The sequence below is a fragment of the Manacus candei genome, unplaced genomic scaffold, assembly GCF_025592945.1.
Source record: "Manacus candei isolate 608988 ecotype Guabito, Panama unplaced genomic scaffold, ASM2559294v1 h1tg000049l, whole genome shotgun sequence".
Lineage (NCBI taxonomy): Eukaryota > Metazoa > Chordata > Aves > Passeriformes > Pipridae > Manacus > Manacus candei.
In genome coordinates, this window is record NW_026138097.1 from 25389079 (window position 1) to 25408822 (window position 19744).

Consider the following 19744-nt stretch of genomic DNA (forward strand, 5'->3'; position numbering starts at 1 on the left):
CAGTGATGAGTAACAAAATTTAAAAGTGATCAGAACTGAGCAAAGCAACAGCAATAAATCCAACAGCAATTTTTGCTGTTATTCGGAGAAAGGGTGACTTTGATGCTATTCCATTAAATTTTTCACAAGTTTTTGGTTTTAGGTTGGTATTTTGGTTTTGTTTGGGGATTTTTTTTGTTTGGTTTTTTTTCAAGTTTTTTCTTTTTATCAACAGTGTTTTCTAGCAAAAAACATTTCTAAAAGAAATTAGCCAGCAGACTACTTTTCTACTAAGTAGTGATCCAGGCAAAGTAATCCATTAGTTCTGCTCTGACTCAGCCTTACATATAATCAGATGAATCATAGGTATTGATGAGAATGTCTTGCAGGTCTTTTTCAAAGGCCATGGTGTTACTTGAATTCTAGTCATACACAAAGTGTGGTCATTGATATTTTCTTCATGAACTTCAAAATGTAGAATGCAAGTTACTGAGGTTAATACTCTGGCTTCTTTCACTTAGTTTGCTAATTGTTGTATTTTAAGCTCATAAATGTCAGCCAAGCATAAAGGAACACACACTCTGCTAAAAACTTTAGAAAACGAAATTTAGACCATGTCTAGTACAAAATAAAGAATCCAACTGTTGCAGCTGGTTAGATTGCAAGTATGATTCATCTGGAAGATGAAGTAAAATCATGTTCTGTACCAGTTTAGTTGCAGCTGCTGCTAATTCTATTGCCAGCTGTGTATCATTTGTAGCATAATTGAGGGTATGCTTTCTACACCTTGAATGCTGTTATTTACCTAAGCCACAGATTTGAAGTTGTCTACACTTGAATATGCACATGCGTATCACATTTTAGAAAATGGAGTACTTGGGAGGATAACAAGATGGTTTAATTGCATTCATTATCTTTATCATAGTTTGTCTCTGGGGAAAATGCTACTCTAAATTTTCTGGATTGGCTTAAAGATACAAGTGGGTTTTATTTGTGGATTTATGTTTGTTTTCGTGTTGGGTTTTTGGTGGGGTTTTTTTTGAACTTCAGTTATTCTTAATAGTTGTGATACCTCTTTTATTTATTTTTCATTTCACCACTGTGAATTGCTTATTTATTTAAAGGTTGTGAGACAGTGGTGTATGAAATATTCCTACCAACAGAAAAGGCAATTATGTTTGACTGACCAAGAAACATCTGAAGATAGTTTTAGTTTGAGGAATGCTACAATACTGACACATAACAAGTTGATATAAATGTGTTTGGAAATGGGAGCAAAAGTCTGTGTAAGTGATAAAATCACTTATATATTAAGTATATTAAGTATATACATAATATTAAGTTTAGTAAGACTTTTTGACAAACTGTAATTTTTTATTACAGTACCAGAAGGTTACCTAGGATATTTTGTTTGTTTCAGTGAATTGATTAATCAGTCTAGGGAGGTAAACAGTTTTGAGTATCTTTTGGAAGAGCTGTAAGATTGAAGGAGAAGAAAATAAGTCAATATTTCACCTTTGTTGGTCTAGTCACAAAAAGTTGAAAACAGTTTAGAGAGATTTCCTTTTACAAGAAAAGACCAAGAAAAAAAAATACAGATCTTCCTTTTTTTTTCTAGAGTAGGACTGCTGTCATCACATAGAAATTGAATCTAGTAGTTCTTACTATTTTCTGAAACAAGCTGGTTACTCAGTGGTTATGAACAGTAATTTTCATTATCTGTTATTAATAGGATAAGCTCTTTAAGGAAATAAAGCAGTACATTGATAATTGCATGTAATTTTTTAAACAGTTTAGTGTGATGTTATGTGCACACATAATATATCAATAATTAATTGGCATTTATTTCATTACCGTACATGAAAATATTTGTGTTGATCTCAAAAGTAGTATTTTTTTATTTAGAAAGAGAAGGAAAAGTGGGTTGTTTTAGGGTTTATAATATATCTTGAAAACATATTTTTTGCATTTATACATTTCATTCCAATGTGCTTTTCAATAATCAAGATTTTTCTTCCTAGATTTCTATTTTAGTTCAGTCATAGCTTCAGCTCAGTCATTTCTTTAGTTTCACTTTTATTATCATAAGTAAGGTTATGATTATAATTATCTTTTCCAGATAATTTAGCATACTTCTATCTTTATTAATTTTTATTTAAAAACTTAACATTCCAACTCAATTTTTTATATTATATCTATTTTTCTCCAGTGATGGATCAAATATACATGAAAAAATTTTTACTGCTAGAAAAGAAAATTAACCAAAAGTGAAACTTATTTATTATTGAAGAATTCAGACCAGGTGAAACTATAGTCATTTGAGACTGTGAACTTGATATTGGCTTAGAGGAAGACAATCATTTGGAAACTATTCAAGTGAAAAATGCATCACATCTTTTCAGTTACTATGCGTTTCTTACCTTGTACTTTGAATTATAAAATGAGAATGCTCTTCCACAAAATTCATCTCCCATTATTTGAAATAACTTATTTTACTTCAAATGTCCATGAAGGAATAAAATTCAGCTAAAGTTTGTGATGCGGAAAATAAAATTGAAATAGATGACTTCAGAATAATCATAATGTAGAAAGATAGATTTTTTTTCTTTTAGATCTTTGTGGTTTGCTACATTTTCTTTGAAGGACTCTTAGATCTTTACTTGATTTTTTTGGGTGGTTGTTATTTTACTTAGGACATTATTATAGGATTATTATTATTATTAGGATATTGTTATAGGATTTATTATATTACATGTGTACCATTTCATAAAAACAGATACTGACTCATTAAAATTCAAATGATAAGTGATTAAGTTAATTTTTTAAATTAATGTTATAGGTCTGGGAAAGATTTTGGATTACCTATTGCATTTACTCCCTGTATGTTCCATGGTTATGACCATATGGTCTTATGGACGCAATCGTAGGCTTTGAATTTACATTCTGTTTTCAAGTGTGCTAAAATTGTACTGACAGCTCACATAGTTTATTTAAGCAAAAGGCCTGTACATATGGCAAGCATAGTGTGAAGAACGATTTTGTAACTAGTTCTCATGCACAGTGCTGCACTGAGCTCAATCAATCAACACCATCTTGGCACAGCGGCAGAACAGAATCTGCATAGCTATTATAGTCCATCAGTGTGTATTGTCTTACAATTTATAATTACTTTTTTACTACTTTTGTATAAAATGAATTCTTCATCTACATTTTCGCTGAATGCTTAGAGTACTCTTGGCTTATTTTCCTTTCTAAACGTCATTTAACAAGGCTACCTGCTTCTATTTGCGAGTCCTTCCTGAAGTGGTTTGCCAGTATGTAGTGAAGGTGAAAGTACAGAAGAAATCTCAAAGGTCATTAGGTTTGTATTTATTTGTGTGGAAACTGGTTAAAGAATTGAATTGGGGGGCAGAATCAGTGTTCCCTTGAGGGAAGGACAGACAGGATAGGATTTGAGCATCACACATACTGTTTGTAGCAGTTCATCAACCAATCATCGTATTTCTTCTAACTATCCTTTCAGTGCACAAATAGCTGCAGGCACAGCATGTGCAATCTTTTGTTTAGTAGTGGTGTGATAGGGATGCTTGGGAGCTGATGTCATTGTCATAAAAATAAGAACAAAGGATGTTTTCCTGTTTGTGAAACAACTTGTTCATACTGTGTTTTTACTGATAACTGCTAATGTACAGGTATCAAAAAGCTTTCTATGCTTTCATTGGACACACTAAGCAATTTTTAAAGAAAAAAGGCCTATAGGATTGGTATGCTATAGCAAATTTTGTATTTCTATCTAAAATAATGGACTGGTTACCTACTTTTTCTTCTGAAAGACCTTCTAAGTATGCATGCAAGACTTTTGGAATGAGATGTGTTTTCTTAAAATGAAAAAAAAGTACATAACAGAACATAATATTAGCAAGAGAAAGATTGGAGAGGGAGATCAGCACTCATGAAAACCTCTAGGAACATGTGTCATTCAGAGACAGGACAAGGGATGTGATATTGGGAGAGTAATTTGTCTTTGTATGGTTTGCCTTCCATGGCTGACTTCAGCTGCACTAAAGTATATCTGAGACAATAGGTTTCAGCTATTCAGTTCTGGAACCTTTTCATCTGTTGTGAGGCAATACAGAATACCATAACTGTAGGTGTAACATTGTTCTAAAGTTTCTGGGAGGCAGGCCTAGAACTTAAGCTTCAGAAATTAAAAGGTTCTTCTGGCTCCAGCATGAGGAACAAAATATTTACCTAAAAATCATTTTTACTGGTGAGTCTGGACATAGATTTTATAATTGATGGAAATTCTGAGCTGTTACAGACATCTGTTTTCCTCCACTGACTCTAAAGAAGGTCTAAATGACTAGCTGATGAAGATATTTTAGAGGCAGATTAATCCATCTTCAATCTGTTAAGTTACTTTATGGAAACTGACAGTGTGTGTGTAAACGTAACCCTTATCAGGTTCTATTTTCCAAACCCTTTGAACATGCTAATAATTATAATAATCTTATGAGTAAATTCAGATACTTAGTAAGGCACTTTTAAAATGTAATCTTATTAAGATGAACGCAGTATAAATGTGGGAACCATAATGAAAAGAAAATGAATTATTAGAAGAATCTGATAAATTCACTCAAGTTTATTTTTGGTTAAGATTTGTACAGATATTTTTCATCGTTTTAATACCAATGAGAACTTTGAGACAACACCGACTCTAAGTCATTATGGTCCTGAGTATGTGAAGGACACAGTTAACCCACGAACAGGGGGTACTGTAATGTAGCCTGAGAGTTCTACATCCTTAGTAACACTAGAATGAATCTAGACTTTGATTTTACTTTTTTTTTAACAGATACGCATTATTTTTTTGAGATTTTGGTCACTTTTTTACCTTTTGGTTGCTTTCAGGGTCTTGGGGTAAGAGGAGGACTCCTAGTATATTACTTTTATATGTTGCTCACTACCTTTGTAGTCCTTAAGATGAAAAGTGTCCTCTTTACCCTGAAGATGAAAGTTACTCTGCATTGTTGTGTTCTTGTCCAAAAGGTTCTTATTCCATTATAAAAAATAAAAGAGGAAAACAGTAACAAACTCTCAGCCTATAATTTCTATATTCTTCCAAAGAAAATGAAGAAGTACTTTGGCAAGAACATATTTGTTTCTACCTGCTAGTATTATTCCAGGATCAAAGGAGGAGAAAGGCAGGAGCGATCCTAAATGGCAATTCTTGCAACTTAGACTTCTAATTGAAAGGGATAACCAAATATGTTATCTCTTTACTGTCATCATTCCTGCTGAATTATCTGGAATAATTGTGAGTGGAAGTTGTGTGCTGTGTGCTCTTATTTCAGAGAAGATAGAAGTGCACAAGGATTTTAGGGAGACTATGCAAAAATGGCATTTTGGATGTTAGCAGTGGCAGATAGATTTAGAGCTAGAAAGAGAACATATAAGTAGCTAATCTAAGTTTAATTTACCTGTTTGAAGAAATCACTTTTTAAATGGGAGAGAGTCCAGTGCAGCAGGTGGTGGTGATGATAATTTTTTTCCCATGCCTTTTCCCAAATTTTTATGCTTTTCCTTTTATGTAAGATTTTTAGTAAAGTTAGCTTTAGTAAAGTTGTCCATGTTACCTACCTAAATGAAAGAACACTAAAAGTGCAACAGTTCCATTCAAAATTATCAACATGCTGCCTATGTAAGTGTGGGAGTACATATTATAAAACATATGTGGGTGTATTTACACAGAAAACAGTTTGTTTGGCTTATTTATGTTTGTTACAAGATTTCACGTGGGCACCAAGAAAAGAAATATTAAAATGCAAAAAGTGCTCTTTGCTAGAAGACAGTCACTGGCTGTATTCTGTGCCTTTCTTGTACACATTTCCTTCACAGACCAGAATGAGTAGTCTGGCTGAGGTGATAATTTATTACCTTACTATAATACTGCATATCTCTGAGGAATAGGTCTTCAAACAGAATAATCCAGATAACTGCAATTGTTGCAAAACTTAATATATAATTAAAAATACTTAATGAGTACTGAAGGCCTGATGGTTTATTTCTTCCTTACATTGTGCAGTTCTGGCACTTTTGCAAAAATGTGTGTAAAACGTCACAGGAATTGAGAAGTGTCAGTAACTAGCTGGGTACAGAAGAAGTTCTTTATGCTTTGAAGTTCCCTGAGTGCTGGTGCAGCACTTTGAAAAATTCCTTAACGACTGAGTAGCAGTTCTTAAACTAGTGATTTGGGAGCACACCAATGATTCAGACAGCAACATTAAATCAGTTGCTTTAGTTTAAGTACTTCTTGAATGTACATAAAGTCTCACTTTATTGGGAATTGAACTAACTACCTGCAGTTTGAAAAGCAATAAGTTGTGCACTTAAGCAAAGGTGAATTACTAGTAAAGAGAAAAATTTTTCTCCTATTAAAGCTCTTAGCTGTTTGGGTAGAAGGGTGGTACAGCAGTTGTTGAAGCTTCACGTACTGAACCTTACCCATCCTTGGAGAGATCTTTTTTAACAATCCTCAGAAAATAAAGTGACTCACAGAAATACCATAAAAAACACTTTTGAAAGACAGAAGAGGCAACACTTCAACACTCTTTCACAGATTCTTTAAATTCCCCTAATCTGTTTAGCAGCTGCACTCTTATTCTCTGACAGGGCCTTTAGAAAAAAATGAGAACAGTACTATCAGAGTAGAGTCTACCTTCTGACTGTGTTGATTTCCTACAAGTTTTGTTTAAATATTAAAAGTTTCTTTGTATGCATAGTTTTGTGAATTTGCCTCCTATGGGTTACACTGATAAGAAGACCATTTGATAAATACTTTAACAATTTTAGATTTTACTGTTCTCAATGCATCTCTACAAGCAGAAGGTCAGCCAAAAATATCAGGTCACTGCATGGATGAACTAGGATCTCCTGAGCAAACTTGAACACAAAAAGGAAGCATACAGAAGGAGGAAGGAGGGACAGGTGATCTGGGTAGAATATAGAGGTGCTGTTTGAGCCTGTAGAGGTGCTGTCAGGAGGGACAAAACCCACATGAAACAGAATCTGGTCAGGGATGTCAAAAGACGATGATGTACATAGGTGATAAAAAGAAGAATAGGGTAAATGTGGGCCCTCTGCTTAATAAGATAGGGGACCTGGTGGCATGGGACAAGGAAAAAAGCCTTCAGAAATCTCAAGCCCTGAAGACACGGGAAAACCTGGAGCACAGAAGTTATACTCGATGTGGAAGAGGATCAGGTATTTAATACCTGAATATTTAAGCAAAGTCAATGTACATAAGTCCATGGGCCATGACAGAAGATCATGTTTGACCAAACTGATCACCTTACATGAGAAAATGACCATCTTGGTAGATGAGTGTAGAGCAGTGGGGAGTCAGCAAGCTTACCTAGGTTTCAAGGGGTTTGACTTTCTTTCCTGTATGATCCTCATAAATAAGCTGATGAAGTATGTATTGGATGAACAGACAGAGTTGTACTTTAAACTGGCTAACGGTTGGGCCCAGACTGTGGTGCTCAGTGGTATTAAGTCTAGTTGAAGGTCAGTAACTAGTAGTGTACCCCAGGGGTCAACACTGAGTCCAGTTCTTCTTAACATCTTTATTAATTACCTGGATGATGAGGCAGAGTTTACCCTCAGCAAGTTTGTTGATGACACAACACTGGGAGGAGTGGTTGCCAGGCCAGAGGTTGTGATGCCATCCAGAGGAACCTGGACAGGCTGGAGAAATACACGGGAACTTCACGAAGTTCAACAAGGGTAAGTGTGAGGTCATGGACCTCGGGAAGAACAAACTGAGACACCAGTATATGAGAGGGGCTTACTAGTTGGAAAGTGAAACACAAAGAAGGCTGCTGATGTCCTGGGTTGCTTTAGAAGCATTATTACAGATGAACTGTGTAACCTGCCCAACAGATTTGGACAACCTAAATATAAAGAAGTGTGTACAGGTAGATACAAAGCAATATAAAGCCAACAGATGAAAAGATAAAGAGATAACAGATAAAGCCTATGTGGGAGAAATAAATACACAGAAGATTCCACTGGTCACAGAAGCATGGAATAATGGAATGTTTCTTCAGGAGTAAAGAGAAAACTATCTCAAATTTAAAGAAAAATAAGACTTTTCCCTTAAAAATATTTAATTTGATGTGGTTTTTTTCTTTTTTTTAATTTACATTGGTATAAATAACTTTGTTTTAACATTTTATGTATATGAATATATTTTTTCTGTTGGTATAAAACTAGTATCCTCCTAAAATTTAAATATTGCTTCTCATATTTCTGACTCCATTCTAAAATGCCATAGTGGTATGGAGAATGTTTTCTTAACAATCAATTTAATTTTCTTGAAAAAAAGTCAGAACAAAGACTGATTTTGTGCCTACAGATGCTGATGTGTGCTGTTCCAAACTGAAAAGAGAAAAGATAGGCTAGAAGAGGTAGAATCTCTGTTTCTATTCATATTCCTCAATCAGCTGGTGAAATCAGAGAGTGTACATTTGTCCAATAATATTAGCAGAAAGCAGAAAAATCTTTCTTCCCAGACATCTCTTCAGTGAGTGCTGTGTTCCAGGTTTATTAAAGGAGGTATTTGTAAACTTCAGAAATCCAAAATCATTCAACACCATTCAGATCTCCTAAATAGTATACACCTCCTTTGCTGTAAAGAAGAGAAAGAAAATTCCAAGTAAAACAAGTGAAGCAAGTGAATTTGTGCTTTCTTAGAGGAAATTTTGTCTTTCACCTGAATTTCTTCCAAATAAGAAGACCACTTGCCGATACAGGCAGGATGGCATGCTCACTATAATATAAGAATCTCACTGGTTCTGATTCTCTTTCTCCCATTTTTAGGCATTATATGATGTCTCTAATGGAACACTGTATCTATCACTTCAGGCTTGCAGTTTCTATCTACTTTGGATATATCAGACTGAAGGAGAATATTATTTCTAATTAATTTTCATATTTTTAATAATAAATATTTAAACCTTACATAAAGTCTTTTGATCTGTCAGGATAGGCAGTCATTCTTTGTTTGTAGTATATTTCTGATTGTGGTATGCTGACATTCCAAGGATAGTTCTTTAGTATCACATTATGCAAGCCCCAGCAAGAATCTGACCCCCTCATGGGCCAAAGAAAGGGACTAAAAGACAAGGGAAAAAATGTTGCTATTCCTTTTTGATAGGTTAGGAAACTGAAGCAAAATCTGCCAAAACAGCTCATGATCATACAGCAGTAAATGATTTATCAGACTATTAATCAGTGAGTTTTCTCACCTCAAAATTGTGTTCCAGTTGACAGACAAGTCTTTTTCTTTTTTCTTTACGTGTTTACTTACTGTATTTTTGGAATTTAAAGGACATTTTAGTCAGAACTAAAACTCGGCTGAGGAAAACAAAGCACTTTTCTGATGTTCTACTGCAAACACTTGTATTCCCATCTCTTTGTTTTTGCTCTTAAGACAGAGGATCAGGTTGCTCTGCTCTCCTGATATAGAGACAACTGCAGTCAGCACCAAGCCTTCAGTTGTTTCAAGTCGTTTCCTTTCCTTCAAGACACAGATTGTTTTCAACATTGAGTCAATTTTTGGGAAATGAAAAATTGTTTTGTAACTTCACTGAGAAGACCAAGACCCGGTTATACTTTATGAAGAAGAGACGTATGTCAGTGTGTAATTTAAAATATACTGTGAGACCTTCTGTGGGCTCAGAAATTATTTTCTAAGTCATAGCTTAAAAAAATTGTTTGCTTCCTTTATCTTTGGATGTCTCTTTTTACCTGAAGAATATCATCAGACTTCAAGCGGTCTAAAGGAAAGCAGAGCTTTTGCTTCTATATATCCAAGGGAAGCTATATGCTATCAGTCTTGATCGTTTGACAGGAAAATAAGCTCATACCAGTTTTTGCTTTCACTATCATTCTCTGAAGAAAATTTATGATACTGCTATGGTGAATCTAAAGCTGTTTCACTGCTTTCTATTTTGTCCTGTTTCTGCTTAATACAATTGTATTCCTCTTTCTTGTGTGTTTGCCTTTTAGTAAGTCTGTTTTTTTCTCCTTGTGCTAGACATTTAGTTTTGTCCTTTTGGTAATATAGATTAAAATGTCACTGCAGACAGAAGTCTCAGACTGAATTGAGAGTAAGTAATAGTTAGACTCATCCTGAATTTTAACAACAGAATATATTTGTGTCAGAAAATGCAATTTTTCTAAAGCAAGCTCCACTGAATTTGATCAAATTTTGTTTTGGGAAGCTGTGCAATGTTCTGATGAGCAATTATAGCAATAATTGAATGTTCTTACTTTTATCCGACTTTGTTATCAAATATCTAGAGGGACTACAATAAATCCAAGGTTTTCTTTCAATCTGATATCATTAAGAATAAATAAATAAATAAATAAATAAATGTCTTTAAATATTTTACTAGTATAGATGCATGTGGTGCTTAAATGGTGTCTCTTAAAGCACAATACAGTAGAAAATATCAGTTTTCAAAGTTTTGAACAAATACATGAACAACAAAGATGTCAACTTCATAGGAGCCTTTAAAATACCAAAACAGACAAAAAAACCCCAAACAAAGTGAGGAGAAAATAAAACAGAAAAAAATTTAGCTGACTGAAAGAACTGGACCTTTTCTTAATCTCAGTAAACACAATAATATCAATAAATCTGATGAAAATACTCCAACTAATGTAACATTATGAAGGTGTAAGGATTTCTGTGTGAGACTAGAAACTACTTTTAAATGTGTGGTCTTGCTCCATGAAACAATGCTTTTGAAGACTTCTGCTGAATGTATCTATATAAGAAAAAGAAAGACATAAATATGAAAGAAGGGGTCTGCTTTGTTGCCACTTTTCCACTAAACATCGATTAAAAGATACATACTTCAAGCAAGAGTTATTTTTACCACTGTCACTCTATTATCTCATTTCCATTGTACCATCAAAATGTTACAACACTTCGATGACAATAGCCTATGGATGAAGAGACATCAGTTAATCTTGAAACTTGCAAGTCTAAAAAATTGTTATCAAAAGGAGAAATAAGAAAAATTACATGAGTCTCCATTATACTATAATTTGAAAAAGTCATAGAAAACCCTCAAGTCAAGGCCACTCTGACTTATAAATATTTATAAATCAAGATCTTGCTTTAATGGGAGCAGTGCGACTATTTTAATTTTTTGAATCTGAAGTGCACAGTCCCCTAGCTCTTAAAAAATCTTAAATGATAGCATAATATATTCCACTTCTTCACATTGTGAATGCTGGATGCCTTGTTTTAGTTTCTCAAGTGTGCATTGGCTTTCATGTATCCAAACACATGTATGTGTGATTTTATACTTTTGGTTTTGAGAAATACTGAAGTAAAAAGACAGAATCAGCTATTGTTAGAAATTTGTTTCCTGACTTCTTTCTAACTAGCTGCATTGCTGGCTTGTGGGTATGAGTGAAGCTCTGATGAACCTTTTTTAGTTGTTTTTCATTTCTGTTTGGGCTATATGTAGCTTTTATTACTTTCATTTGAATACTGTCTTCATTAGTTTCTTCCACATTGTGCTAAGGTTTCATACGACACAATCATCTTCCAAAGCTGAGTTGAATTAGTTTTGTTATTCATGCATACACTTCAAGCGAGCTGTGTTCTATGTTGTTTTTATTTAAAATAACTTACTTATGTTGGTCTAGATAAAGTAATTTAAACTGACGAATAACTCACGGGATGAGTAAGACAGAAGTATTTTAAAAATAAACTTGTAACAATCACAGAATTACAGAATGGTCTCTTCTTAATGAAAAATATCTTTGTTATTTTAATATTGACTTTCTTTTCCCAAGGGTTTGATAACCCATGTTTTCTTTTTCTAACTAATATATCAAAAACATGCTTCAAATTGGTAAAAATTTTCTAAGAAAACTTAAAACATTCTAACAATGATAGTTACTGCAATAGTTTGTCTCTGATTTCACTTTATAGCATGTGCTGTTTTTTCACTGCTTATACACTCCACGTGCACTTCTAAAAATGTGTAATGAGTGCTAAGATGCACCTAGGGATTATACCTCCTGAATTTTACATGCTTATGGAAATAAAATAAAAACATAATAACCTTACTTGTTTTTTACTTTCTTTTAAATTCTTCTCAGGAAATAAAAAATTATGATGACATGCAGGAGTGGGAGTTATGACAATTGAATAGCTACTCTTGCTACATTTTACGTAGAATCATAGAACCGTAGAATCATAGAACCATAGAATCATAGAATGCTTAAGGGGTTGGAAGGGACCTTAAAGATCATTTTGTCCCAACCCCCACTGCCATGGGCAGGAACACCTTCCACTAGACCAGGTTGCTCAAGGCCTTTATCCAACCTGGCTTTGAACACTGCCAGCTTGGGGCATCCATAACTTCCCTGGGCAACCTGTTCCAGTGTCTCACCATTCTCACAGTTAAGAATTTCTTCCTAATATTTTACCTAAATTTCCCCTTTTTGAATTTGTACCCATTACTCCTTGTCCTGTTGCTACAGTGTCTGACAGTCCCTCTCTGGCTTCCCTGTAGGCCCCCTTCAGATACTGGAAGGTTGTTATTAGGTCTCCACGCAACCTTCTCTTCTCCAAGCTGAACAGCCCCAGCTTTCTCAGCCTATCTTTTTAGGGGAGGTGATCTGGTCTTATCAATTTTGTGGCTCCCCTCTGGACTTGCTCCTGCAGTTCCACATCCTTCTTAATTTGGGGGCACCAAAACTGTACACAATACTCCAGATGGGGTCTCACAAGAGCAAAAGAGAGGGGGAGAATCACTTCCTTCAAACTGCTGACCACAGTCCTTTTGATGCAGCCCAGGATTCGGTTTGGCTTTCTGGGCTGTGAGCACACACTGCTCAGGTTGAGCCAGCTCAGGTTGAGTTTCTAATCAATCATCACCCCCAAGTCTTTCTCAACTGAGCTGCTTTCAATCACTTCTCCATCCAACCTGTAGGTGTGTCTGGGATTGCCCCAAGCCAGGTGTAGAACCTTGTGCTTCCCTTTATTGAACTTCATGAAGTTTGCATCAGCCCACCTCTCAGCATGTCAAGGTTCCTCTGGATGGCATCTCATCCCTCCAGTGTGTGAACTGCACCACACAGCTGGATGTCGTCAGTGAACTTGTTGAGGGTGCACTTGGTCCATGTCACTGACAAAAGTGTTGAACAGTATTGGCCCCAGTACCAAACCCTGAGGAACACCACTCATCACTGGTCTCCATGTGAACAATGAGCCATTGACTGCAACTCTTTGCATGCAACCATCCAGCCAGTTCATTATCCACTGAGTGGTCCATCCATCAGATCCATGTGTCTCCAATTTAGAGGCAAGGATGTCATGCGGGACAGTATGAAATGCTTTGTATAAGTCCAGGTAGATAATGTCAGTTGGTCTGACCTTATCTATCAACATCATAGCCCCACCACAGAAGGTCACCAAATTTGTCAGGTATGATTTTCCCTTTGTAAAGCCATATTGGCTGTTACCAATCACCCCTTTGTCTTCCACATGCCTTAGTATAGTTTCCAGGAGAATCTATTCCATGATCTAGCCTGGCACAGAGGTGAGATTGAATTGTCTGTAGTTCCTTGAATGTTCTGCTTTCCCTTTTCTAGAATTAGAGGCTAAATTTCACTTTTCCCAGTCATCAGGGATTTCACTTAACTGACATGATTTTTCAAAAATGATGGATAGTGGCTTAGCAACTCCAGCTGCCAGCTCCCCCAGGACTCACAAATTAATCTGATTGTGTCCCACGGACTCGTGCACATTTAGATGTTCCTTAGATGGTCTCAAACCTGATCCTCTGCAACAGTGGGCTTAGGGTCTTCATTCTCCCATTCTCTGCATCTACCTTTCTTGACTTGGGCAGCATGGTTAGAGCATTTGCCATTGAAGATATATAAATAATGTATCTCTATGATATTGTTCTTTCTCTAGAATCTAAATGAGCATATTTTCTTAGACTCTAGAAAGTTTGCGGTAAACGATGCCGACACATTTTATTTTAGGAATTTGTGAAATCATAGTTACATACACATCTGTTGAAAATCTTCTAAGGATTGCCTGATAGGAACATTTTTATATAGTACCCTATTTATGAGCTTCCTTGCTGATCGCATTTTAAGAGAATGTCTCCCTGCACAGATGACATTCAGTTTTCTAATTTGCTCTTAAAAAGACAATCCTTTTCAGAGATTTATTTGCTTAAGATAATGAGGTAGGATTACAGAGGAATTAACTTCAATGCTATTAAGTGGGTTGTTTTTTTTCCCCGTGGGTCTAGCCTTATGCTTTCAGTTTGAAAGTAAGCTGAGATTTATTTTTCCTAGGCTACAAAACAAATTCAAGACCAGAAGACAAAAAGGCAGTTGAAGTAGTAATTCTTCAGAAGAATTAAGACACCAGTGTCTTTGAGGTATGTTGGTTTTGGAAATGCTGTTAATTTTTTATTAATTTTGCTGCTATGTATGAGACTAATGGTGAGTGCTTTTGAACACCAGTGACTATTTCACATCTTCAGCTGTAGTTGATTTGAAAGGAAAATCCAAAATACACTTTTCTGGTTTTCTTTTCTTTTTTTTTTTTTTTTGATAAGCATGAGGTATTGGTTTTAAATATTCTTGTCTTTTATCTGACACTATTTTTCTGTCTATAAAATTAGATATAGCCAGATGCAAAGTAAAAAAGCTGGAGGTTGTATGTTCTTTCCGACTCAACAATCACAGTTTTCTTCACGTGTCATAGTTACTGTGAAAAATTTCCAAATAAGAAAGTTCAGGAAAAATCTGTTAAAACTTTCCATTTTGTATGCAATATAGGTTGCTATGTTTTAAATAGGTGCAAGAAATATTTCTATCAGCTAGATGTTAAAGACCATGATATAGAAATAAATTGTGAATAGAAAGTCATCAGTAAGTAGAGTGAGTAATGGAGGATAAGCTAAGGAGAATCATCGCTGCCTTACCACAGGTGTAAAAATAGCCTCTAACACTGTTTTTCAGTTACAAAATATTTGTACTCAGAAATTGGGATTTCACTTTTGTAAATGTACAAAACAAGCTTGTGGCGAACTAAGTAAATGGAGTTGATGTTAAATTCATTTTAGGTCTAGTTATCACTTAGCATGTTAAACAGAGCTTAAACAGAACAAATTATGTCTTCTTACATTCAAAAAACCGCTGGAGATCAGAAAACATAATTTCTATTACATTTAGGAAATATTTGTGTGTAGCTTAATTTTCATAGGACTCATTTGAACCCTAGTTTTCTCTTTCATTCAATATATTGAGTTTCAAAGAATAAGGTTTTTCTCTTAGAGAAGGCATTTTCTCACAACAGTAATACTGAAATTCTACTATCTTTAATTACTTCAGTCCTCACCTGAAACTGCCTTCTTTTTGCACGAAATGTATCTCACCAGCATAGACTGTTTTCTCTTCTTACATTCCCATCGAATATGTGCAATTTTTTCATGTTAGACATGATAGTAAGACCATTTAGAACTTTTAGCTAGTGACACAGACATCTTGTGTCTTGTTAAATAATGTAAGTCTATAGTGTGATACACAGATTTTGTCCAAAAATATATTTTCCACTTAAAAAACCCTAAAACCTCAAACCTGGCCAAGACTACTGTCCTCTAGGATTCTTTCCTTTTCTTTTGCTTTAAATGTTTAATAATAAGTTTGCAGCCTTTGAGGTTGAGAAGTTGAGTTCAGTAAAATATCTTTGTATAATATCATTCACAATGAATAGATTCAGAGCACCTTCTTGCCTCCTAGCATTTGTAACCACAAATATCTCTCTTTTATTGTCAGTCTTGTTTCCCTTCAAACAATATTTGAAGTACTGTAATGAATGACAAGAGAGAAATCATCAAATATATTTTCACATATTTAACCTATTATTCTCTTATCTGGCAGAATACCTAAATTTTGTATCGGAAAAATGACTTTAACACTGTTATTGAACTTTTGGTGATACTCTACACACGTGCCAGTGACATCTGGGAATAATGTTTCCTGATAAATGAAAAGTCTCCATTGCCTTTTCCTGACTCCCACTGAGATACATATGTGTTCCTCAGGGCACACTTTGTCTTGCAGATTGTATTTGATTTGTAGTCCGAGGATAGAAGCTTATTGTATCAGTGTTAAATACATATAGCTGTCAGAAGCATGGTAAGGCAGTATATTTATATTCAACCATTAGGAAAAATGTGTAAATAAAAACAGATCTAATTTTACTGAGTCTTACTGAAGTAAGACACCAAATAAAATATTGAATATCTTTTAATCAGTGTGTTTTAGCTTCAGATGTACTTGTGGCATTGATGTATTTTTGCCTAGCCTGATCCTTAAATGTTCCCACGCACTGTCCATTATTATATATTTTTTAAGCCTTTATAAAATCTTCATTTTCAGTTATGGAGAAATAATTATAAAACTGCAGGAAAAAAGTAATATATTATGAGGAAATACAAAAGAAGCAAAACATATCTGCCCTTTCTCATTCAATCTTCCAGATTGTTTAATCTCGTTCAGTTTAGTATTTCTGTCATTTTTGAGGGTTACATGATGGACAGGTTAGCATCTGTTTTCAAATGGATTTTAAATGGATTATTTAATCTGCAGTTCAAAATCTCTGACATTTTACAGAATGGTGTTATGGTCAGGTTACCCAAGTTACTTCAAATCACTTGATTATGGTAGTTTCCATGGTAAACATTGTCCTTCGTGTCAGAGGGGACTCTGACTTTGCCATGTGAGAGCCTTTATATTATACAGTAATCAGAATAAGGGAGAGATAATTTTTGTAGCAAATAATTGCTCTCCAAATATATCATACCTCAAAGTCTTCACATTACAGTTTAAAAAATGATTTTGTGTTTATCTGACATGGTACTTTAATATCTTCTCCCAGTGATATAGGCCTTCTTGAGCAAGCAGTGCAAGGAATTACTAACAAAGTTCATGATGATGCTTTTGAAATAGTCTGCCTTACTGATTTAATAAACCCTGGTGCAATAAATTAATGAAAGACGCTCTATACCAGATAAGTGAAACTTTTACATGTAACTTGTATATCCATGTTAGGTTGCTCCATGGCTAATAGCCCAACATTTCTCTGTTCCAAACTCAGTGATTTAGTTTTGCTTCTCTGATTTAGAATGAAGTTACCTGGTTTGACCAGTGCTCCTATGCATATTTTGTCTTTATATGTGAATATACACACATGAAGCACATATACAATTTTGTCTAAGGTACTAACGCATGCTGCATTCTTTTGATGTATTTACCTTTTAAAATTGCTACATGAAAATAGTTTATATATGGAGCACTCTGAGTTTTTATAACCTTCTGCATGTCTGTGTGAAAACCTCACTTGATAAATGCAAATGGAAGTTTAAGAGGTACCTTGTCCCAGATATACATTTATGATGGGACTAAAGGAACTCTCAACCTTCTTGCAAGGTTGAAAGGCAGAACTGATATTCAGTGCTGCTAAATGTTGGCCTTATTTTTCAAGATATAAACTGAGAAATGAATTACCTAAAGTAATGTATTTTTAGTCATCACTGGATTTTAGCCTACCTAAGTACTGCAAGACTAATTGGCATTTTACTTCCCTGAAAATCCAGAAATATTGCAGAATGTTTTAAGTGTTTTTTCAAATGGAGTTGAAAAACATTTTAAAGAAGAAAGTTGATTGAAGCTTACAAAAAGAGCCAACTTAGATTTTGAATATATGAAAAAAATATATTCTGAACTTTTCAAGGTTTTCTACTCTGAAAATAATTTTAAAAATTGCAATTATTTTGGAAAAAGAAATCACAAAATCATTTCTTAATTCAAAATCTGTATAAACAGATCAACATTTTTCTCAGGCTTAAGAGGATTTGATTACATTTAAAATAATGATGTAAAAGGCAAAGGCACTTGATAAGAAACATATCGCCCTGTATGTCTTGAAAAAAGAAAAGTGTTTTGAGACTATTTCAGATTGATCATTAGGGTCAGAAATTTTTAATAGTTTGATTGTGTAACAACCACAATACTCAAGCATTTTTGGAAATCATGAAAATAGCAGATATTCAACCATCTCATTCAAATCTATTAGAAATATTTCAAGAAAATTTTCTAAACATAAGGTCAAAACTTAGTAAAATGTCAGTCATTATTATGACTAGTCTGAACTAGAAGCTAATTTAGTTGGAACCTGTCTGCAGTTTTCCTTTGTGTAACCATTTTCATTTAAAAGTAAAAAACCTAGGTATTTTGTATCTCTTTTGTGAAATCGATCTCATCTTCAAGTAGCCTGTGTACTCCCTTTTGGGCTTGTAAAGAAAATAATTGGATATCCATAAGATTGTTTTCCATTGTAAATTCAGCGGCGGATATTTCCTATTCTAGGAGTAAAGCAGTGGAAGTACAGCTGAGGATCACATATGAAATGAAACAGCAGGAGGAATCAGGAAGAAGGGAAAGAATTAATTGTATTTATGACTTCAGTTGAGGAAAGTAGCAGGAGATTCCAAATTGAGATGGCCAGGCCGCTAACCTGCCTGTGCAGAGGAGGCATATTTCCGTGAAGAGGCAGTGGGGCACAGCCCCACTTCATCAGGGCTGAAGTATCTCCCAAGAGCAGCAGGTGGTGAACCAAGGTCCTGGCACTTGGCCATGGTGCACTGCTTTGATGTGGGCTCTGCTGCAGAAGCCATACCCTTTGAAGCAGCTTGGGAGTGAAAGTCAGGTTTGTTTCTCACCTGCAAAGCACGTATTAGGTGTGATCTGATCAGCAGGGGGTCAGTCATTTTGTATACAGAAGTTTGATTATAATTGGTTAGTTCTGACACTCGCTAATCTGCTATCTGTATTTGCACATTGTTTGGTTTTGTTTATGAGTATTTATTTAAAATCTAACAGATCCAAAAGGACACTGAAATTCAGACTTCTGTTATAAGTTTTTCCTGGATCTATATAATTCAAAGTGATTATTGATTTTTAACCATTCCAGTGAAATTGCAGAAGTGAAAAAAAACCCCACACATACATGTATTTTTTCCTTTCAGAACACATGGAAGCTGCTTAGCATGTCACTAACAGCACCTGAAATCTAGGACTTATAAATGCACAAATGTCAGATTTACCCAAAATGTTATTATTTCTGTGTTCTCCCAGTTCTGTGGGTTTGCTAGCAATATGAATTATTTTTTCCCAACAAACATTTGCTTATCCTTGTGATTTTTTATGCTTATTTCTTTCAGTTATGGTTGGTTGTGGGGTTTTTTTACACTGCTTCCTTATGAAACGGCTAAATAGCATAAAATAACTCTTTCAATATATGGATTTAGAAAGAATATCTCTTCCACACAAAAGAGTAGTTGGCCCTTCTCTTTCTTTTCTATTAAAAGATACTCAAGTTCAAACAAAATAGTGTTTAAATTAACCTATAGGGTTGCCTCGAGAGGAATATGGACTAGCTTTCTTTTTTTCCTCAAACTCTGAGATCACAGTGTCCAGATTCGGCACACACTGAGGGGAATTTTTTGTATTTATTTTTAATGGATCAGTTTTTGAACAATGAAGCTGCTCTTGAGATAACATTCCAGCCATCTATAGGTAGCACACAATTAACTTGAGGCACAAGGAGGAAAACCAGAAAGGAGTCACATACAATATACAGACCATCTCT

At 34.7% G+C, this 19744-nt stretch overlaps 1 protein-coding gene across 7 annotated transcripts in view; it reads left to right on the forward strand.

Annotated features, from left to right (window-relative positions):
* Positions 1-19744, forward strand: part of CDH18 (cadherin 18) — a 487011-nt gene that overhangs the window by 179312 nt on the left and 287955 nt on the right. For all 7 annotated transcript variants that reach the window (XM_051799307.1, XM_051799317.1, XM_051799309.1 and 4 more), the window contains one exon: positions 14380-14465. The gene's annotated coding sequence lies outside the window, so the exon portion shown is untranslated. The remainder of the gene's footprint in view (positions 1-14379; positions 14466-19744) is intronic.